Source organism: Camellia sinensis, chromosome 12 (genome assembly GCF_055761805.1).
Source record: "Camellia sinensis isolate YWXY chromosome 12, ASM5576180v1, whole genome shotgun sequence".
NCBI classification, from domain to species: domain Eukaryota; kingdom Viridiplantae; phylum Streptophyta; class Magnoliopsida; order Ericales; family Theaceae; genus Camellia; species Camellia sinensis.
In genome coordinates this window covers 52,894,189-52,918,078 of record NC_138972.1, presented here as the reverse complement: position 1 = coordinate 52,918,078, position 23,890 = coordinate 52,894,189, and the positions used below count along the sequence as shown (strand labels likewise).

Here is a 23,890-nt window from a genome sequence, read left to right as displayed (position 1 = left end):
TGCAAAAAATAGACTGCTTTGCCAGATACAGAGTCGCCACCTAAATATTTTATTTTTTGGAGAAATTTAGGAAACCCATGACTCGTGCAAAAGGCCACGTGTCCATCATCACCAAAGTTTCTTCAGCTCGGGAACTTAGGTATAAGAAGGGAAGGTCATGAATTGAGCACCCCTGCTCGCCCAATCAAAGATCGGCCTCTACTAATCATGATGCGATTTTTATCATCATTATATGTTCTTATTCCAATTATTTAAGTTAGCATGACTATGTGATGCGCACAAGCAAGTATAGACTAAAATTGCAAGAATTGGAACAACTTAATTTTATGTTTGTTTTGCGAAAAGGGTTTGATTTTGTCACCTCAAGTGGATTTAAAGTTTGCGAATTTGCCACTCAACAAAGTGGGCTTAAAGCTGTGAATTTGCCACTAGACATAGTGGGCTTAAATTTATATTCGTTGAATCGTTCCAATTCAAGCAACAAGCCTTCATCCACAAGCATTCAAGCAGTTTAACAAGTAAGCATTTCGCCTCATGGTAAGAATGCTAGCCATGGCAATCACTCACACTCATGCAAGTATGCTAAAGCGTTAAAAACTCACCTAGTACTCCAAGCTAAGAAGATATGAGTTAGAAAAATATGCATGATTCCCTAACTATGTCAAATGTTTAATGCAACACATGCAATATGCAATTGATAGGCTCGGCTACTTAACATGTTATTTGCAACAATTTGAGAGCATGCGTTTTAAAAATGTATTCATTGAAGTATTGAAACGATAATGCAGTTTGAATGATGCGCCGAGTCTCGGTGCATGCAATACAAAATGAATGTATGCAAGCATAAAGCATAAGGTATGCTAATTGAAACATGTCCCTAATCTAACTGTTAAAAGCGGTTAAGTAAAAGGGAGAAAGACGTGGGGTTGGAAGATATACACATTATTACAACATGCTCTCAAGAAGGAGAGTCCAAACGAATAAACTAGCTAACCAAGCTAAGCTAAGCTAATTAAGCTAATTATTACAACATTTGAATGAATAATTAACTAACTATCTAAGCTAATTAATTAAGAAAACTAGGCTAAGCTAATTAAATATTACAACACAAACTAATTAGCTACAAGTAATTAGGTTAATTAAATAGTACAACACAATTTATTCACAACTATGACAATAATACTAATGAAACAATTAATCGCATTTGATAAGAGCATAATGAAAGGTGGATGAAGGTTGCATACGTATCGGTTGAAAGTTACTCTGTCTGCCCAGGCCGTCTCTGTTTCACCTTCAGCCATTGCCTTTGTTTCTGCAAAATTGCATTGCTGGCAATACACCAAGGGCAGGCCATGCATCACTGACAGCCGGCCAGGTCTACAGATGACCGGCTGTGCATCAATTTGGTGCAAAGCTTTGTTTTTGTGTTTTGAGGTGAAATCAATACAGATAGAGCATTCTCAAGCTCTGTTTGTCCTTCCTTCCTTCTCTGTCATGGGAAATCCTCGAGAGTAGGTTGGAATTGATTCCAAGGCCATCAATGAGCAATATGATTGCTTGATGATCTCGGATTCAATTTTGGACAAAAGTTGATAAAATGTAAAGAATAGGACCAACGCTTCCTCTTGTCATAGTATGAACTCAAAGAAGAAGGTTGCACCGCCTTAAGAATCATCAAAATGCAAATTAACATGGGATGACTCTTGACACAAGTAACTTGGCATAACGTCCGGCCAAGTTGAAGCAATTTTAAGCCATTTTCTTATGTGTGTTGATCCAAGTTTTAAACCAATTTTTATTAGACCTTGCCATTCTTTAGTCTATTTGTCCATGGTGATGTTAAAGTCCTCTAAACAAGAAGTAATTTCAAACAAGAGGTTCTTCTAAAGCATGAGAGAAAGATCACACCGTTGGCAATGAATCTTTGAAAAGATTAAGCCATTAAGTGGGAACTTTTCTTACATGTTTTGAACAACCTCAATTGGTTGAAATCATTCTGAAGTATGAAAGAGATAAATGATGGATTGATTATTAAACTTAGACTCTCAAACATGGAAATGAACAAAAGAAAGCTATATAACAAACAACAAGTTACATATGCTAACTTATGAGATCACAAATTGTAATAACCCAACTCTCATATATGTTTCTGGCATACTTTCAGTCCCTTAATCTTAGCATTTAAATGTTTACTATGAAATTTTATATGAAATTAAGTTTAATTAAGTAAATCTTATGCTTATAGATGTATATCTGTCTAATATGAGAAATATCTGTTACAATTCTAATGTTTGGATCAGAAATTAGAAGCCTTAGAAGCTTAATTATTTGAAATTGATTTTATATCTAAGATCAGCATGATTTTTAGGTTATAATATGATTTTCTGTGAAATTTCAATTTGGAATGACTAAACTGATTGATTTTCGTCCTTATTCATTTTTTTATATATATCTAAGTTCCTTGGACTCTTGACTTAGAGCCATTTTCATAAATATCTCTTGGGGAAAAGTTTTAGAGGACGAGGAGTTCTTCAAGGGAGAAGATTAGGGAGTTGAGAGGGTTTGTGGAGATTGAACCAAGGTATGTATGAATCACTTTAAATAACCTCTCTTTCACCTCTTCTTGAGGGTAGTAAGGATACTTCCATGCAAGCTAAAGTTTGTCTTTGAGATCAAGTGTGTGTGTTAATTGTTTATTGGAGCATTTAGTTGTTTGGAGGTACTTTGAATTATATGGGAGGACTATGATAACTTCCTTGCGTTCTCAAGTTGAAATTGTATGTTTATACATGTGTATTGTTTGTATGTTTAAGGGAATTGGGTTATGTTGTAAAATTGAAAAGGTTAAGTTGATTGAGCTTGTGACATAAGATTCTTGTGGTATTATACACTTGAAACTCATGTTGTTGTAATGTTGAAGCTTTAGATTGCATGAATTTCTCTCATTTTATGCTTTGAATTGAGTTTGCCAAGTTGAAAGATTACATGAATTTCAGACTGCACAAACAGGGTAAATTGTCGCACGTGCGGGGGTCATGGCCTCACGTGCGGGACCACTGCCGCACGTGCGGGAGTCATGGCCGCACGTGCGGGGAAACAGAGCAGTTTGGGTCTTTGGCTACTGCTAAAAAGACACGTGCGGGGCTTCACTGCCGCAGTGCGGGCTCACAGCCGCACGTGCGGCCTATGTTAGAAAAGTTAGTCTGCTCCGTTTTATGTGCTTAAACCTCGGATATTTTTGAAATCTGTATTTGATGCCTTTTTAATATTTGTAAATTCATTCGAAACAAAGCGAGTCTGAAAATGATTTAACAAGGAACAAGAATTAATTTGTGACTTATGTATGTGTGTAGGACATACTCCAGGAGGAATTAGCGCTCCGCCACAACACTGTGAGTAGTAGTACTGTAGATGTACATTTATTTACCGTTAATAATTATTGTTATTAACGTTCTATTCTTCGCAAGTAACCACGCTAATATGTATGTTGATTGGGAATCGGTGTGAACGTATGTAAACGTTGAAAGAATCTGTGTACATCTGTATCATTCTGGAACTACTCTGCTCTGTTGATATCTGGGCTAGAGGCCATTCTGTAAACTCTGTTAGGCCTATGGCCAATTTGTAAACTCTGTTAGGCCTAAGGCCGTTCTATATATTATTGGGTTTAAAGCCACTCTGTTTAAAGATTGGGCCTAAGGCCGTTCTGGAACAATTATAGGAGAAGATTAACCAGAAGCTCCCTGCATTTATACACATTGTAATTCAAGTTAATCATTAGATTGTTTACGTGCTATTATTCACTGAGCTTCGCTCACTCTGTGTTATGTCTGTTCTGTAGGTACTCAGTCTGGAGGTCAGTTCTAGTCCAACCCGGACCACTTGTCTTTTGCCATTACACCACAGCCAAACCCTAGACGAAGCTCATTCATTTTGTGGAATCCTTGCAGAGCTTTTGGCTTCGTATACTGAACCTTCTGTCGGATATTGTAAAACATAATTAACTTCTCCTAACCCAATTTTGTTACATCCCCAGACTCAGGGATGGGTCTGTATATTTGTTCATATATATATATATAGCTGGGTGTCTGTTTATTATATGATGCATTACCCGACATCAAGTGTTTAATCCTGGCATGTTAGTGTTGGTTCAATGGATGTTATTTTGTGTTGTTTAATGCTTTCATTTAGGCCCCATAGGTTATACATATCGGATCTTATGTCTGTTTCTGAAGTGGTCATGCCCAAACTTTTAGGGGCGGATTTAGGGACGTGACACAAATGTACTAAAGAATGCATGAACCAATTGAAATGGCTTGGACAACCTCAAAACAGCCCTTAATACATGGAAAACAGAGGTAAAACATGCATGAAAAGAGCTTGAAAAACTAAACAATAAAGAAGAGAATTAAGGCTAGTAAGCAAGAATAAGGAAGGGTGGCTAACCCCTTCACTTTTGAAGCTTTAAAACATGATTTTTAGCCTTTTTAAAACTCTAAAAATCAGTGTAAATATCAAAGGAAAAGAGTTGAAAAATGAAGGTTTGAGTTATAAGTAAGGGTATAGAAAGAGCAAGCTCTCTCTACCCTTTTGGTAACTCTTCAAACCCAATCCTAAACACTTCAAATAAGCTCAAAACAATTCAAAACAGCAAGAACTATGAAGTAAATGATAGAATTGATGGTAAGAGAAAAGATAACAAGCTTATACCTTTGAGGGAATAAGCTCGTTGTTGATAATTCAAACTTGGTTTTAACTCACTCTCAAGCTTGAATTATGCTTCTCCAAGATCAACCAAGGCTCTAGAGTGGTAAGACATGGTTGTGTATGGAGTATAGAGATGGTATAAATAAGCTAGGTTAGCTCAAAGATGACTTACAATGGAAGAAGGAGGAGGTAAGAGCTCTCAAGGTGTATATATGGTTTCTAGATTTTTGTTCAACCCTAAAAACAATTCCAGAGCTTCATTTTTATAGAATTTGAGCGCAAAATGTGATAAATATCTTTAAAAATGGACATGTGGCACACTCCCGCCCAAAACAGTGTTTATCGCCATCGAGGGCCGACCAACCATTCATAGCCACGGTTGGCCATCACTGATGCACGGCTGGGCCTTGATGGCCTTCCCTGGTTTTTTGGTTCAAACTCAACTCAGGGTGGGAAAAGGTCCAAAAATGGAACTCCCAGGTTTAAACAAGGTAAATGTTGAAGATTTGAGGTTATTTCAAGGGCTTGATTGAATTTGAATCGTTGCGAATTCATAATTCAACTTTTATCATTGAGTGTATCGAACCAAGCACCTAAGTCTTGTAGGCGGTCAAAAATGGGGTGTCTATAGAGATTTACAGTCCACCCTAGCAACACCAAGATGTATCACAATCTGAGGGAACACTATTGGTGGACAATAATGAAAAGAGACATAACAAGCCACGTCTCCAAACACCTATTATGTCAACGTGTTAAAGCGGAACACCAGAGACCTGCAGGAACTCTGTAACCACTCCCTATTCCTGAATGGAAATGGGATTACATTACTGTGGACTTCGTGGTCGGGTTACCGCAATCAGTCTCAAAAAATGATGCAATATGGGTTATAGTAGATCGGTTAACAAAGTCGGCTTATTTCTTACCAATCAGAATTACGTACTCCCTTACTAGGTTCTCTATTCCGTACATCAAAGAAATCATTCGATTGCATGGTACCTTAGTTTCAATCGTGTTTGACCGAGACCCCTGCTTCGTATCGCACTTTTGGAACAAATTGCAAGAAGCTTTGGGAATAACACTGAAGTTTAGCACTGTATGGAAGGAGGCGTTGATGTTAACTTGGAAGATATGTTACGTGTCTGCGTGCTGTACCTCAAGGGTAATTGGGATAAGCACATACCTTTAGTGGAATTCGCCTATAGCAACAGTTACAAAACAAGTATTGGAATAGCACCATATGAAGCACTATACGAAAGGAGGTGTCGATCACCCCTGTGTTGGACAGAAGTTGGAGACAGGAAACTGTTAGGCCCTAAAATCGTGCAAATAACAAATGATAAAATTCAACTCATCCAAGAGCAAATTTGCACTGCTCAAAGCCACCAGAAAAGCAATGCAGATACGAGATTTGGAATTTCAGGTAGGAGAGCACGCTTTCTTAAAAGTCTCACCAATAAGGGGAGTCATTCGATTTGGAAAACAAGGAAAGTTGAACTCGCGTTACGTCAGACCATTTGAAATACTAGAAAGGATTGGCCTTGTAGCATATCGCCTTGCACTATTACCTGAACTGTCCCATGCCCACAATGTGTTTCACGTTTCCATGTTTCGACAATATCTTCGAGATCCTGAGCATGTTGTCAATTATGAAAACCTGGACATTCGAAAAAATCTCTCTTATGAAGAACAACCAGTACAGATTCTCAATCGTCGTGATCAAATTCTTTGAAACAAGACTATACCCCTTGTAAAAGTCTTATGGTGGAATCATCGTGTCGAAGAAGCTACGTGGGAAGTGGAGTGTTAAATGCGGGCTCAATATCCACATATTTTCAAAAACTCAGGCACGACAAGTTTGAGGACAAACTTCTATTTAAAAGGGAAGAAATGTGACACCCGAATTGTTTAAAAATAAATAAATAAAATAAAAATTAGATAAAATAAAATATATAATTTTATAGTCATGCATGCATATAATCTATAATTAAAAGCATTGTTACTACCAAACTATAACAATGTGATTAATAAATTGTTTGGGGCCAAATTGAAGCAACCATAAAATTTATACTAATAGTTGGGCCAATAAAAAATTATAGTGAACGTACGCAATTGGTTGGAGGGTTTTTGTGACTGCCACTTGTGGAAGCTAAGGCCTAGACCATTGAATCAACACTTGATTGATGACTACCAAGAAGCCAAGGCAGAGACCATTGAATCTGCACCTGATTAGGATAATTAGTCACCTTCAAGCCTTAGTATAAAAGGGAAACAGAAGATGTCATGAGACTCAACGAAAATTAGTAGGGAACAATAAATAAATAAAAAAAAAAAAAGTCGGGGAGATTAGGAATGCTTGGAGAAATAGTAAGAATTAATATTAAGATGAGTTATATTATGTCTTGAGTAGCTATAAATTGTTTTATTATTTTTATGAATTATCTTATGCAAATCATGTCTTTATTAATTTTATTTTTGTTTAAAATTAAACCCATGGATATATTTGTTTAAATTTTAAAATTTATTTGACAATGAGTATATAAACGTTTATTTTTATAAATACCACCACGGAAGTCCCATGCCTTAGAGGACTTAAATAACCATTGACCTTTTGAATTATTACTTAGTGGCCCTGTGACAGTCCCATGCCTTGGGGGACTTAAATAACCATTGGCCCTCTGATTAGTCACGTTGTGACCCTCTATCTGTCATGGATCCATTGATCCTCTGTTCTGTTTTGTACCATAGTTATGATTATTTGCATATACGATTTTTGTATTATATGCCTATTATTTAAAATAATTTATTTGAACTAACTATTCATTGTTTAGCCTAAATAATTATCCATGGTGATTTATATATCCTTATACTCTGAGTATAATATTCCTCACTCTGCCATGTGCTTATACTTGTTAAAACCCATTTGAGGTGAAGAAATTTAAAGAATGACGGTTTTACCCCATAGATCAGAACCCAAATTTGATATGAATATCATGTTTTTTTTTTTCCTTCTTGTAATCATTGTCTGACTGACGTTACATATATAATAATTTTCATGTACGCTTTGGATATTTATCTACATCTTTTATTTTGTTTCGTTGCATTATTTAATTTAATTACTTGGACTTAATCTGAGAAATTTTAGACATTAGCTAGCTGCAAATCCAGCCCTAGTCACCAGGATGGGTCATGACAGTATGTATGTTGCAAGATAGAGAGGGAGAGTGTTTGACAAGTTTTTGAGTTTTGGCAAAATTTTCTAAAATAAAATCAAGAGGGATGGCCAAGTATATATAGAAAAACAGGTTCCTATCTCGAAAATATCTGTATTGAGCTAGCTAGTGCAGTGCATGCACATACTGGCAATAAATATCTTCCTGCCGGGAAACCTAGCTGGCCGGCTGGCCGGCTAGGTAGGGGGACGATCGACCACTAATTTTTGGCTAGCAAGCCTCTGAGTGGTCAGGCTGAAAAAAATTGGGTTTTGGTCTGAAGGAAGTGCAAGGTTCTAGGCTTTTGAGACTGAAAACTGAGGCTCCTTGCTGAAGAAATCGAACGTTTGTACAGCGTAACTATTCATCATAAAGTAATCAACCTGAGGTACCCAAGTCCTAGGGATGGTAAAAAATAGGGTGTCTACAATGATGTTCCACATGCAATTCTCCGATATAGAGGCAAAGACTAGTAGAAAGTTGGGCTATTTTATTTTCTGTTACTTCACTTTTTATTTTATTTTTTTCTCTGAAAATATAATTACCCATGTATTTGAATTAGTGTAGAAAATCATGGTTTAACTATTTTCATTCATTTTATATTTTGTTTATTTTTTAGAAATATATGGGTTCATTTTCTGAATTTTTAATTTGAATAGAAGTTTTTCCCTTGTTTTCATGCTTGTTCAAGATCGTTTATGAAATCGACCAAAGACGAGCGGAGCTCGAGTTTTTAAATTTCCTAATGAGCCAAGCTTGAACAAAAAAAATTAAGCTCGATTCGGGCTCAAGCTTAAGCTTTACTTGTTTCTGTCAAGTTGAGCTTGAACAATGTGAAACTTAACTTTGCTCGGCTCGACTTGTTTGCGGCCCTAATCCCAACCATTCAAGAAACATGTTCTAAAACCCAAGCTATTTTCGATGCTACTCCGGTGAATCTCCGGTGACCCTAAACAACCGTCACACTCTCTCACCCTTCTCAGATCTCATTTCGTTGGGGAGGGGGTGGTCCTGACATTTGCTTCGTGTGCCGGAAGTGGTTCTAACGGTGATGTTTTCGTTTCTCAAGCAAAGCTCTAGTGTTCTGGCAGATGTCCCCTCCCCTCCCCTCCTCTCCCATTTCCTACCACCCTCTTACAGATCCATTTGCTACCTACGCTGGGCAAATAGAGTAATAACTAGCATCTAATGCACATTGATTCAAAGTTGGTACGAGCTTTCGATAATCATCCAAGTATCATCGATTTTGTGGTCCAATATGTTTCGAATTGTTGTGATTGCACAGATCTGAACATAGATGTGCTCTTGGCTTGATTTTTCATCTTTAAACCCAATCTTTGGGCTTTACACTTTTGGGGATGCAAGATCTAGCAAGTAGCTTTTGCTCTATTTTTAGGATTTGGTTTGTTTGGTTTGGTTTTTGTTAAGTAGCTCTGCCTTGTTTGTTTGAGAATGTTGAAGAAAGGTTTCTTGTTAGCTCTAAGCCCACAAATCAACGTTTAACCAAACAAGAAAATGGCAAAGGTATAGCTATACTGCAAGATTCTAGTTTGCCTAAGGTAAAATATCAGTCCCATTTGATTAGGAAGTTGCCTTACATTCACTTAAAGTAATGGATTTTCATACGGTGATTGAAGATGAAATATTCTCGCCAAAAGAATTAGGAACAAGAAGTCAAGTTCCGTTGGTTGTGAATCTTGATAATACTTATGAAATGGACATGATATGCACTGTACAAAACAGCAACCCACCCAATCAAAATGGTGACAACGGTATGAATACATCCCATAGAAAGTTTTGTTGCCCAGGAGCAAATGCTAAAGACAAGTTGAACCCTAAACAATTTGTGAAAAGAAAAAAACAAGTGATGATGGGAAAAAACTTTTTTCTCGTTGATCCTGGTTTGCGTGAGACACTTAAAACTAGCAACAAGTTGAGTTTTTTCATCGTCCTAGCCTCTCGGTCACTAAGCTTTAAACAAAACAAACTTACCAATCAAATATGGAGAATTCATGCAGAGGTGTAATGTAACCTCTGATACTCTCAATGAAGTTGCCCTTGAACTTATCCCAGAGATTTGTTTTGATGGCAAGTCGTCTAAAGCCCTTAGTCCAGAGGTCGATTCTAATGAAAAAAACATTTCAAGTTCAAATACATGTCCCAAAGCCGAATCAAATCCTCCCATGTCCAGTTCAAGTGGATGTCCCAATGCCAGATCAACTTTTTCCATGCTCATTTATGCAAGTTCAAATGTTATCAAAGCGATTTATGAAGAGGGTAGTATCACATTGAGGGAGTGGGTCCAAGAGAATTCAGGTATCTCAACCAACGTTAATGTCAACCATGATAGTGCAATGGAAGTTATACAATCTTCTCAAAGCATAGATCACGTCAAGCGAAAAAAAGCACATCGTATAGAAGATAGTCGGGAAATAAAATCATAGATCAACGTTTATGCTGGTAAGTATTATTTTTCTATCCTTACACTAGAAAAGACTTATAATGGTGAGCCTAAAAATAAAATCCCTATTAATTTATTACAAAATATAGTGAGAATAAATATTTGTAATATTGTTGTTTATCTTCAATGAAAAATAATTTAAATGTTTTTAAGAATAAAAGCAGATTCATAGTGATTAAAATGTATGTTGCCTAAATTTCATTGACTTGTAAATTTTTTAAATAACTATAGATAATAATATTTTTTAATTATTTAAAAAATATTTATATAAAATTCAAATTCAAATTTTGAATTTTACAATATAAGCATAAAATTATACCAAATAAATGTTATTTGCTCCCAACATTTTCATCTTCATATTATTCTGGCCATAACATTTTCTCTTTCTTTTTTTTGGCTACATTTCTAACATAATTTTTTTTGGTTACAAATTCTAACATAATTTCCTACTACTTAGAAGGTTTGATATAATGAATGGTATAATCATTTTGATAAAGATTGATTTTGATGAATAAATGTGCAAACTTGGATTTGGTCTAAGTTTTTAATTGGATTAACGTCAATGAAAATAAATTATTCTTAAAAAATTTAACAAAATTTTGATTAATTCAATCAAACAAAATGTCTAAGTATTATTCTTAATTGTAATTTCCATAGTTAAAAAAGTGTTTAAGTTTATTATTTTATATAACTTATAGTTAGATGTGATAAATGAGTTGAACAGTTATAACCGTTTAAGTTTGGTTTGAAAATTTTAACAAAATTCAAGCTTTTGTCGAACTGAGCTCGAGTAGCTTGATATAGTTTTAGGTTTATCAAACTTAGCTAAATGAATAATTGACTGTTCAAGCTTAACCCTTAAAAACAATATAAAATATGAACTATTTAAATTAAAAATTTATATTCACATTTTATTTTATTTTAAAATTCAGCTACATAATAAAAATTTATTACTAGTTATTAATAATAATAATAATATTATTATCAATTCCATCTAATTCATTACATTTAAATAAAAAAAAATAAAAAAATATTAGTTCATATAATCCAATGTTTTGCCCTAATATGATATACTGTTAAAAAAAAAAAAAAAAGGAAGTAAATTAGAGTGGAACTTCTTAAATTATGATTTATTTACGCTCACTACAACAAAATGGTTCTTTAATGACAAAATCACTTCGTCTCCAATAGTGAAATTTTCGTCACCAAATTGATCTGTGACGAAATAATTTCGTCACCACATTCGTCATCAATTCGTCGTCACTAAAAGTACCTGATGACGAAAATTTATTTTGTCACCTATTATTGATATTTGGTGACGAAATATTTCGTCACTAAATATTAAATATTTTGTCACCTATAACGTTCATTTCGTCATTAACATTAAATAAAATTTTATTATATATGTTTTGGGTGACAAAATATTTCGTCATTAAAAATAGCGATAGAATTTTTAGTGACGAAAATATCATCACCAAAACATGGAAAAAAAAACCCTTCAGTGACGAAAACTTTTGTCAACAAATATTTTAATTTAGTGAGGAAATAGTAAATATGTGTGACGAAATTATTTGTTAGGATTAGAAAGTTTGAGTGTCAATTTTTTTTCGTCGCCAATAATAAATAAATTTTAAAAATTGGGAGGGGAGGGTTATATTTGCAATTTATATATTTTTTTTCAATAAACAATACCTGTACATTTTAATAATCTGTTAAATAAAATATATAATACAAATCAATATAAAATTAAACTGTTCATTATCATAAAACAACCCAAGCAAAATAGATGTCTCATAGTATCAAGAAATTAATATATAACATCCAAACGATAACATCTATTCTAGTAAAATCAAAAACTACAACATAATCAAAATAATTTGTGCATTTTAATAACCTGCTGAATATAATACCCATTACAAATCATTACAAAAACCTGTTCATTTGGCAATATCAACAACAACCTGTTCTTTTAATCTATTCAATAAAATATCAACAAAAAGATAAGATCCAACACAATATAATCATAACCCACAACCACATAGTCAAAATACATGTTTGGTAATATCAACAAAAAGTACAACTACACTGTGATGGATGTGTCTGGTAATATCAACAAAAAAACTCTTGCTATGCAGGTCACCAGATTCGTTCATCTCCAACCTGCCATTTAAAAAAGAAAAAAAAAAACGACAACAACAACAACAAAAGGTTAAGGTAACCATTCACTAAATATGTTAATATGCAACCTAGAAGAGAGAGAACAAAAATTTCAAAGTAAATTTGAAACCAAATTTTACTGTGCTTGTTTCGTAAATTTTTACAACTTACATTAGTTCCTCCCAAGGTGTTCATGATATTTCTCGGCCTTTTAACGACTATTTCAAGATTTTACTCCCTCACGGCCTATTTTCAAGGCTAAATGTTTTCCAACCGAGAGTCCTATGATTGTTCTGCAAGTTTTCACAACTTATGTTGATCTCTCCCAAAGTGTTCATGATAGTTTCTGATAATCTCAAGGTGTTTGTGATGTTTTTCGGGCCTTTAGATGCATATTTCACTATTTTCCCGGAACCTTGTGCCTAAATGTCAAAAGTAATTTTTTATTCTGCCCTAGTTGAAGAAGAAATGTTCTACTAAATTAACATATAAACATAATATACTAACCAAGATGCTTGTCCATCAGAATCTGAACTTTCCCCACTCTCCCCTATTAAATTTGTTCATTTTGCTGTGCTATTTGCATGTTCATCAGGTGGAGAACTGTCAGCATTATCCTAAAAGACGGAATAAAGTAGAAATTAACATAGCAAGTTTTAAAATAGGAGAAAACTTTATCGCAGTCAATGAAAATATGAATCCAATAATACATGGTTCCACAATAAGGGTTTCATAATTCACTAGCTTAGTTTAACAACCATGGAATAAATGTAAAAATGTCAGTGTTAAACACAAAGTACCTTGGAACATTTAGAAGTGAATTTGAATGAATATATGACACTGGAACTTTTCCAGTGTCAAAAGGCAATAGTGTGCCTTGGTGCTGAATTATCATATATAGAACCAGAGAAGTTATTCTGCCATATGTCGAGTCCAATCAGATTATTTAGCATGGAAAGAGAATCGGGAAGGCTACCTGAGAACCTGTTCCCACCTAAATTGAGATGGGTGAGTTGTCTGCAACTTGCAATCTGATCAAGGTTCCCCCCACCAAGACCGTTGTTACTGAGACCAAGAATAGTAAGAGATGTGGCAATAGATTGAACATTGCAAATAGTGCTAGCATCGAAAGTTCCGGTAAAACCTAAGCCACCAAGGTCGATTTTCTTCACAGAAAGAGCCTGCTCATCACAATATACACCAAACCATGAATCCTTGCAAGGATCAGAGGTCATATTCCAACCTAAAATACTATCAGATGGCCTACTGTTGTTTGAGAGTTTTCTGTAAAAAATCATTAATGAGTTTCTGATTTCTACCATGTTGGATTTCGTTGTGTGGAGGAGAGAGAACAAAATCAAGGCTACCCAGATAGAGATTCTATTCATTTTGGATGATGAGAAAAGGATTGATGCAGGTAGGTAAGCAAATATGTTGCAATTTTGAGGAAGTGAGAGTTCTAGTACTATTTGTTCAGAGTGCTTGTGATTGTGGAATGAGGAGAATATCCCAATGTTCATATTATGGTGGGGAATTTGTTATTTTGCCAAATGGCGGACTTCACTAGGATAATTTGTACCATAATGACTTTGATTGTCCCTAAGAGTTAAATAATAAGCCATTGGATGTAAGTAATCACTGGAATTAGGGGGCCGGCTGTAACAACCCTCATACTGTTTACTGATTAATGATTGATTGATTACCGATAATCACCGATTACTGTTAAACGGAACTGATAATGACTGATAACTGACTGAGAATTGAACTGATTAAAGTACTGAACTGACTGACCGAAATTGAAACTGAATTGAGTGAATACATCTGTTTGAATTGCGTTTTATCTGTTGACTGTTTGTTTGATCTGTTCGTGTTATATGTTTAAACTGCTAATTGAAGGCCTTATCGGCGGCCGAACCAGAAATCGATTAGTGTTTTATGATCACCATAATTAATGTGATTTTATGGTGTATTTACCTGAAAACTGATTAGGTATGACTAAATTAGATTAAAATAAGCTAATTCAAGAGTTAGGCTTAATTACCGAATTGCCACCCTTAGTGGCCCACTCAATATAACATATTTGAGCCTTACACTTGCCCACATAACACATTTTCATCAGCCCTTGTGTTGCCTCTAACCGACCAAGAAGAGAGTTAGAGAGAGAGAGAATTGTTCTTGTTGATTTAGCTTGAGAATATTGAAGAATTGAAGGAGTTTTGTACATTTGAGCTTCCCTATCCTAAATACAAGACTTAAGGTAGCTCCATTGTCTTCTTATTCATGTTTTGAGTTGATTGTTGCATGGTCCATGTTAGATTGTAGAGCTAAGTCATGATTTGGGTCATTAATGGTGAATTGAAGCTCATTTCATGCATGCATGTTTGGATTAATGAGTTTTGAGTTGAATTCATGGTATAATGGTGCATGCATGTTCATAATTTTGTGGTACCCCATGAGTTCATCTTGTTTTTGAAGGTTTAAGCTCTTTTGAAACAGCATTAAAGCTTTGAAAATGATTTAAGATCATGCATGTCATGTTTGAGGATTATTCTTGGAAAATGGGTTTGAATATGGTTTGAATTGACTCACCTTTGGGGCTTGAATTCATAAATTGAGCTTTGAAACTTGTTATACATTGAATTTAGCTATGTTTTCCAGAATTTGGACCCAAGAGGTCGAGTTTGGAGTGGTAGAATGCTTGGTTTGAGCTTGGGAGGCAAATCTGGAAATTCCAGATTTGGCTTCCTCGCTCGAGCGAAGGATTCCCCGCTCGAGCGAGCACTTTTGTCCAGGGCTCCGCTCGAGCGACCATCGAGCGACCATCGCGCGCAAAATCGCAGCATCCAGTATTTTTACTGTTTCGACAGACCGCTCGAGCGAAGGATTACTCGCTCGAGCGAAGCCTTTGATTTTGGACTTCCGCTCGAGCGAAGAAAGTCTCGCTCGAGCGAGGCTCCTATTTTCAGCAAAGTTTGCGAAATGTTTTCTAAGTGTATTTTTGCATCCTCATCCCATCCTAGGCATTCTTAGGCCTAGTTTAAGGCATCTTAATGAGGATATAGATGTAGAACACACCGAGGCAAATTAGGGATTAAGTTATGATATTTCCCAACTGTGTAGCTTAGTGTGTGTTCAACCTGTGAACTGTGTAGGGTTGGCCACTGGGGAGACACGCTCTAGCATACTGTAGCCCAGAACTCTGTGAGTAACAATTGTGTAAAGATATGTTCAACTGATATCTTTTGAATACTGAACTGAACTATTTACTGAACTGGTATTACTGAATGAATGTATGTCCTTTATTTCTGAACTGTACTGTGGCATCCTTAGTACCTACTGTTTACTGTTACTGTTACTGCGACAGAATTCTCTGTCGGTTCCCTCGTGGAGCCACTACTGTTTACTGATTGATGGCCATCATTACTGTTCGGTCTTTTAAGACCTACTGTTACTGTTATGCTAATGGATGTACCACATATGACTGTTTACTGTACTGAACAACTGAAATACTGATTGAATTGAACTGTTTTCATTACCGTAAGGACATTCATTCTAAACCTCTTTACGCATTATGTTATTCACTGGGCTTTAGCTCACTGTTTATATATATATGTAGGTGCTCAGCCACCAGATCGGAGCTAGGAGCGTGGGTTAGACTCCAGTTTTGTCAAGCCAGCCTTTGTGCCTCACTGCGAGGTTCCGAGTTGCCATGCTATGGCTTTGGGGTGTTTTGTTTGTTTTCCCCCGTCTGTCTCCATACTGTTTGGATTACTGTATAGACTGTCAGTTACTAACTGTACTGTTATCAAGGGATTAGGTCCCTGTACTGTGTGATTGTAAATTTTGTATAGACTGTACCATTTGTATATGTATGAATGCATGAAAAATCTTTTTGGTATACAGACTGTCACAGCTCATTGGACATTGTTTAATTACTGTATTGGCTTCCGCCAGGCCCTGTACTCTGTTTTACTGTATTACTGTTAAGCAGGCCTTCGGTAATCTCGGATTACTGGCCGGTTACGGTGCTAAACCCATAGGGCCGGGTTTGGGTCGTGACACCAGCAATTACAAACAGATGAGATGGGATTGTCATGTCCTCAGCAGTGGTGTTTTTCAAGAATCATGGACTAAGTTTTATGGACTCTTTCAAATTTGTAAAATATTTTGGCAAGTTTCGTCGGACACTTTCACAGTTAAGTAATAGTCTGAGATATGTGTTTGATATTGCCTAAATGTGCATACACCCACCCAAGCGTGTATAACGAGTCTACCACATAACTAAAATGTTATTTTAATGTAAATATTATTTTACACTTCAAAAATAAAGAGGATTTAAGAAATATGAAATCTAGGTGTCTTAGTATATCCTTAACTTGAGAATTAGATAAATATACTTGAACAGATGCCTGCATCAGACACCCCTAGCACCTGAATTCATGTAGCATAAATACATATAGTCTTGAAATCGACCAAACTTCTTCGGTATTTAGATGGAATATTTTCAACTGATGATATGATAGGAATTAATCAGATCAAATAGGTTCAAATTTCAGGCGAAGATATACTCAAACCTCACACAACTTCATTGAAGATTCAGATGGATGAAAATTCCACCTAGCTCATGCAATGCATTTTTTATTCTTGTCCTTTGCTTTCTCTCTGCCGCTGCAACTGTTAAAAGCATGAAAGCATTCACATTATAAAGAATTTATTCATTCCAATAGCTATCAGTAATACCTAAATTAATATAACCAAAACACCCATCACTGAAAGACGTATCAGTCCACTTTTAAGGTTAAAAAAAAAAAGGAGTTTTAAAAACCCAAACATGTGACAGCTCATGACTCAGAAGCTGAAATCAACATAAAAGTTGTAACGTGTCCTGGACTATTCTCAATTGTTAACATGCCACTTATCATCCAATGGGTTGGCTTTTGGATGAGCCCTCATGGACATGATGTCCTGATTTAATTAGTGCAAATTTCAATTGTAAGTCATTCAAAACATAAGAGAATCACTATGGCACCTGGTTTCATATTTTGAATTGAATTAAATACACAGAGTGAAGGCCACAAGGAAAATAATATGATGAGTGAACGAGAGAGAAAGACAGGTACAGATCAACAAAATGCAGATAAACAAACATGTAAATGAACGCATCGAACATTTAGCATTTTTAACATATGAAACACTTCAAAATAAGCGAAATGAAATCAAAATGACTTTTGTGATATAGAACAGAGAAGGGGCTGAGATCTGAGAGATCGAAAATTATAGTTAGGGTTTGAAATTGGGGGAGAGGGGGCAGAGAGAGAGAGATATATATATAGAGCAAAAATCAAGGGTTGATTTCAACAAAAATCAAGGGCTAGTTTCAACAAAAATCGAAAATCAAGGGTTGATTTTAACAAAAATCAAATTAGCAAAATAGTAGAAGAATAGAAGAAGATAAGAGAAGAAGAAAATAGAAGAGAAGAAAATACCTCAGTCGCCGCTGTTGCTCGCCGATTGCTGCCATTGCCGCCGCTCGCCGATCGCTGCTGCTGGTCACTCTCAGCTGGTCGAACGGGTGCCGGGCGATCAAGTATGTGCAGAAGACTAGGGTTAGCGCTTGAAGAGAGAGAGAGAGAGAGAGGGAGAGAGGATTGAGAGATATGTTTGGAATCTCAAAAATAAAATAAAAAATGATTTGTTTCTTTGTGGGGGTGTGGGCTGTTGAAATAAATAAATAAAAAATAAAAAAAAGTTACTTCACACATTTTTTTTTTTATCACACATTGGGGCTGTTTGGGAAGTGATTTGGCCGGCTATTATAGCCTAAAAAAAATTTTAGCCAAAAAGCCATTTTGCAAGCTTTTTCAAAAAAAAAAAAAAAAAAAAAAAAAAAAAAAAAGGCCTGCACAGCGGCAGTGTAGGCTGTGTCTACACTGTCAGCTACAAAATTTGATTTTTAGATGGTAAATTACAGTTTTATCCCTTGACAACAATTTAAAAATATATATTTTTAGGGGCAAATTTGTCATTCTAATTTCAAACATCATTTCAACACATTTTTCAATACAACAACCCAAATAAAATTCATCTCAACTTCCCAAACACAAAAACTAAAATAGCCTATTAAAATAGCCAAAAAGCCAAATAGCCTACTAAAATAGCCACTTCCCAAGCGAGGCCATTGAATTAAAAGTGGGATGGTTTTAAATTTTTAGGTGTGACCTATATGTATTATTGTAGTATTAGTGGAATATTAGCAGATTAATTTTTTGCAATGGTTTGAAAGGTCGTCGCAAATTAACAAAAACGAAAAAAATAGGATGAGGCTTTAGAACTGGAGTGTACTGTTGGGTTCATGGGGGGCCCATCACGGATCTCGTTTTGATAATTCAAACCGTTTAATTTGTAGAATTCATCGAGTACTATATACCTATAAAATATTACGTTGATCGGATATCAATAATTATGTGATCAAATCAGTTTTGTAGTGAAAGGCTGTCGGCGGTGAGCTGATCGACACACCGGTGATGTGTGTGAATCGATGAAATGTTAGCAGCGGCGATGAGGAAACTCAGTCCCGTGAATGAGTATAACGTGTGTGTGTGAAATTAGGTTTGACGGAGAAATTATTGTGTGTGTGAGGTCTGTTTGTACAACCAAGCATAACAGGTTTTTTATTTTATTTTATTTTTACGAAGAATATATCTGCTTCCATAGGCGCCAATATATTTTCATTTCCCTCTAAAATATTTAGCAACTAAATCATTTATTAGTGACAAAATTATTTCTTCACCAAAGATAAAAATATTGGCCACAAAAATAGTTTTGTCACTAAATGATATTGAAATATTAAAAATTATTGGTGACAAAAATATATTTGTCATTAATAATTTTATAATTGGTGACCAATTGTTTCGTCACCAAAAGTCTCAAAATTTTGATACCCTCCGAAAAAATAGCGGGAAAATCTTCAGTGACAAAAAAAATATAAATAATGACGAAAAATAATTTCGTCACCTAATTTTTTTATTATGTATTTAGATTGGTGACGAAATTTTATTTTTATCTCTAAAAATGGTACATTTGGAGACAAAATATTATTTTCGTCATTAAAAGATACGTATTTTGTGACAAAATTTATTTTCGTCATTAGCTTTCGTCTCTAAAGACTATTTTTGTTGTAGTGACTTTGCTCTCATAAATTTTAAAATTTAACAATTAATTATCTCAAAATATTATCTTATTACAATTTATCTCTTTTTGTTATGATTATGTTAAGGATTTACACAAAATCGTGTCATGCATGAAGCACATACCACTTATTGAATTTTATGAAATAATATTTTTATCTGGTGATCTCGTTTAAATTTTCTCATTAAGATAATGAAGATAAAGTACAAATAATATTAATAATTTAGAGTATTAATTTTATTTAAAAATCATATATCTGTTTAAATCTCTAGCATAACAAAAAAGATTAATGTAATGAGATAACATTTTAAGGTGGTTTATTATTGAATTTTGAAATTTAGAGAGACAAAGTATAAATAATTATATTTTAAGGGAGTTTGTTGTAATTTACAAAAAAAAAAAAAAAAACAATGGCTGAGATTAGACACTCATCCATCCAACGGTCTATAGTGATTCCAATTTCGCCTATATATATGCGACGATAAGTCTAGGGTTCGGCCTTCTCAATAGTACATCCTTCGGAGTCTTCATCTAGGGTTTTTGCGAACTTGGCTGCGAAAAAGCTCTCTCCTTCTCCAACTCACCGACACAAAATGGTGAGTTCGATCACACCTCATCGTCATATCAAAATCCTGTTTTTTTGTGTTTCGTTGTTCAGATCTGTAACTGTCTTTGTTAGGTTTTTATGGTATTGAATCTGGTTCTTCATGATGATTGAGTGAGTTTTGATCTCGTTTTAATGTTATTTGTGAAATTTTAGGTTCTTCCAAACGATATCGATTTGTTGAATCCACCGGCGGAGCTCGAGAAGAGGAAGCACAAGCTAAAACGTCTGGTTCAGTCCCCTAATTCCTTCTTCATGGTAACACAAACCCATCAATTTTTACTTTTTCACTCATAATTGTTACCCAATTTGTTGTAAGATTTGGTTTTAATCAAATATTGCTCTGATTCTTCAATTTTTTATGCCAAAGGATGTCAAATGCCAGGGCTGTTTCAACATGTGAGTTTCTGTAATACTTTGTTTATTATTGTTATTGATCCCATGTTATTTTTTTGGGTTTAAAATTAAATGCTCTGTTTGGTTTAGTTTCTAAAAACTGTTTTTTGTACTGTTTTTCACATTTTAGCCAAATTGATTCACCTGTTGCACCTTAAAATTCAAATATTTCTGAAGAAACTTGAAAAGTTCACTAAAAAAATGATTTTTTGGTGTTGTTTTTAGTGGTTTTCAGTTCTTCTCTAAAATTTTAAGTACAGCTAGGTTAGTTGGATGTAGAAATGAAGTATTTTTTAATTAAAATATAATTATTGAGGGTTTTTTTGGAATAATCTATTTTAGTAAATTTTTAACTTTCTGGTTAAAATATGATCTGAAAAATAATATGCTTTGGGATGATTTTTTGGTTTTTATGGGAAAAAAAGTGCCAGAAGTAGAAAGGGAATTTTTGACCTTTTTTTTTTTTGTATAGTTCTTTGATTTTTGGGGGGTATTTTATTACTTTTTGGGTATTTTTTTAACTTGCCAAACTTACCCTGGTTTTCAAAACCAAACAGAGATTTACATGATGTGTCATGTTCTTTTCCGCTTTAGTACATTTTTATTCAGGGGCGACGCCACAGCATAGCTTGTGGTGTCACTTGAACCCCCTCAATAGAAGAAAATTTATTTTACTTTGCATATAATTGTTGTTTTAGAAATGTGTTATCATAACTGACCCCACTAAAAAAGTGACTTTGAACCCACAAATTTTTAGGCTTATTAATTATTTACAAACCAATTTCAACTTATCACATTGTACCAAACACTATTAGAATAGAGGAAATGGAATGATTATTCTATCAAAATATTCATTACTATGTTTGGTTGACTAAATAATTAATGAAAATTACATTACAAATGGAATAATTATTCACTATTGTAAGGGGATGATCATTCCATAAGGAAGCTAAATGAATGATCATAACATTCCATTTTATCTTATTCCAATAAATCAAATAAAGCATTACAACTTATTCAAAGCATTTTAAACATTAATATAAAACTCCATAATTTTAAAAGCTAACTTTTATGTTTTTTTCAAATGGGACATTGAACCTACATAAAAATTAATCTTGGCTTATTTGTGTCTTTAAAATATTTTATAATATAAAATACAATATATATTTTTTGTTTTCATTAGATATTTTTGCCTTTCAATTGACACCACTGACTTAAATTCCTAGAGTCGCCATTGTTTTTATTTATTGATCAATCGGTAAAATTGCAGAACCACCGTCTTTAGCCACTCGCAAACTGTTGTGGTGTGCGGAAACTGCCAGACCGTCTTGTGCCAGCCAACAGGAGGCCGTGCAAGGCTCACCGAGGGATGCTCTTTCCGGAGAAAGGGTGACTGAGTCTGCTTCTCTGCCTTTTGTTTCAATTACTAGTTTCAATGGAAGAATTTTGAGAGCTTAGTGTTAGATTTAAATCAAGCACCTTCTTGTTTGAGTTTTGTCATGTTGAATTTGTTAAATGCTTTGACTTTGATGCACTATTCCTATATAATACTTTTTGGTTGGTTCAGTTTGAATGATTGATGTTTCTCTTCCTTGTGTTTAAGTTAATTTTTTTTATTGTTAAAGTTAGCTATTGTATTAAGAAGTGCTAAAAATGTGTGAACCCATGATTTGTTTTGGGTATGACTTAATCTTTTATTTTATTTTTTTTACTTATTTTGAAAAGATGTGTAGAAGTGTAGAAAATTAGAGCGGTGATGTGATCCAAATAAGTTAATAAATTGCTTATTTTTGGTGTGGCCAACAGGGAAACGAAAACAATGTTTTCCTTATGTCTACTAGTATATACAGCCGTGCAAGAAGCCAGTAAAATTAATCTTGTGAAATTGAAAAATCTAGTGAATTGTAAGAAAGTAACCACCAGTAAGAATTCAGGTGGGTTGGGTTTGTAAATAGCTATGAATATTGCTCATTTTCTCAAAATGTTGGTAGAGATTTGATAAGGAAATAAATGCATTGTGTAGAAGGGGTTAGTAAGCCATAAATATAATGGTGTGATGGTAGAATGGCTTCCTTGGAGGGTTGAAAATGGTTAAAATTCAGGTGTTTGGAAGAGTATAGTGTAATTAGAATGTGAGAAATTCAATGATAGGGATGTCATAAGAAATAATCTGGTTATAGGGAAAATGGATTGGGTATTGGTCACTGAACTTAAAATATCCAATGCTATAAATAATCTCAAATGTGAAGGATTCTGATGTATGAGCGTGAGGGCGGTAAAATTCTCTGGAAATTTGAGTTTGCAAGATAATTATTTAGTGGGAGAAAGAGTGATTAAATGGCATGTTTAAATTGCTGGAAGGAGTTACATTGAAGCTAGGGACCGAGGGTGACGTAATATGGATGTTGGACAAGAATGGGCAGTTCTTATCTTGGTAAGCTCTTTGGATAAGCAGGTGGAGAAATTTCTGGGATACAAAAAGAATTTTATTAGAATTGTATAGAAAAATTATATACCACCAAAGTTTCTGGTGTTCTGCTTGAAAAAATTGTTATTAGGGATTTATTACTGTGAATGAACATCATCCCTCTGATTCTGAGGCTAGTATTTGTGTGTTCAGTATTGGCGGTAGAAAATCTGCAGTTCATGTATTATTGTTGTTATGCAAGCAGGGCTTGGAATGTATGGAGTGAGTGCTTTTATCCAGTTGTGGGGATCTTCATGGCTCAGCCCAAGAAATTTGGATGGTGTAGCAGCTTGGTGGTTTGGATTGAATTACAACTTTTTGAAAAAGGAATTCATGAAGCTTTGTTTGTTTGTTTGTTTGACAAGAAATAGAATTGTTTTTGATAGCTGAAATTGATTGGGTGGAGATCATTGTGTTGATAAGCAAGGCATGAGGAACCATCATTTTGGTGTGTATGGGAATGGAGAATGATATGTGAATCGGTGCATGCATTTATATGGTACTTTAAAGATATGTCTAACTAATGTAATTAATCAATGATAGATTTTTATTTATAAAATTATTGGGTAGTGTAGATTATGAGATTGAGTTGTTACTTGATATTTAAACATAAAATTGGTTAATCAAAGTACAAGTTTAAACACACTCTAACCTTATTCAGATCATGGATGAAAACGGTTGAACTTGAATTTTGCTACCTC

The 23,890-nt window shown here is 34.6% G+C and overlaps 1 long non-coding RNA gene across 1 annotated transcript; it reads right to left on the bottom strand.

Annotated features, from left to right (window-relative positions):
* Positions 1–12,261: 12,261 nt before the first annotated feature.
* Positions 12,262–18,192, bottom strand: LOC145804502 (uncharacterized). Its single transcript, XR_014346355.1, has 4 exons — positions 18,021–18,192; positions 17,109–17,208; positions 13,511–13,715; positions 12,262–12,537 (listed from the first exon to the last, which is right to left on the bottom strand). It is a non-coding gene; the product is annotated as an uncharacterized LOC145804502 (long non-coding RNA).
* Between the last annotated feature and the right edge of the window lie 5,698 nt (positions 18,193–23,890).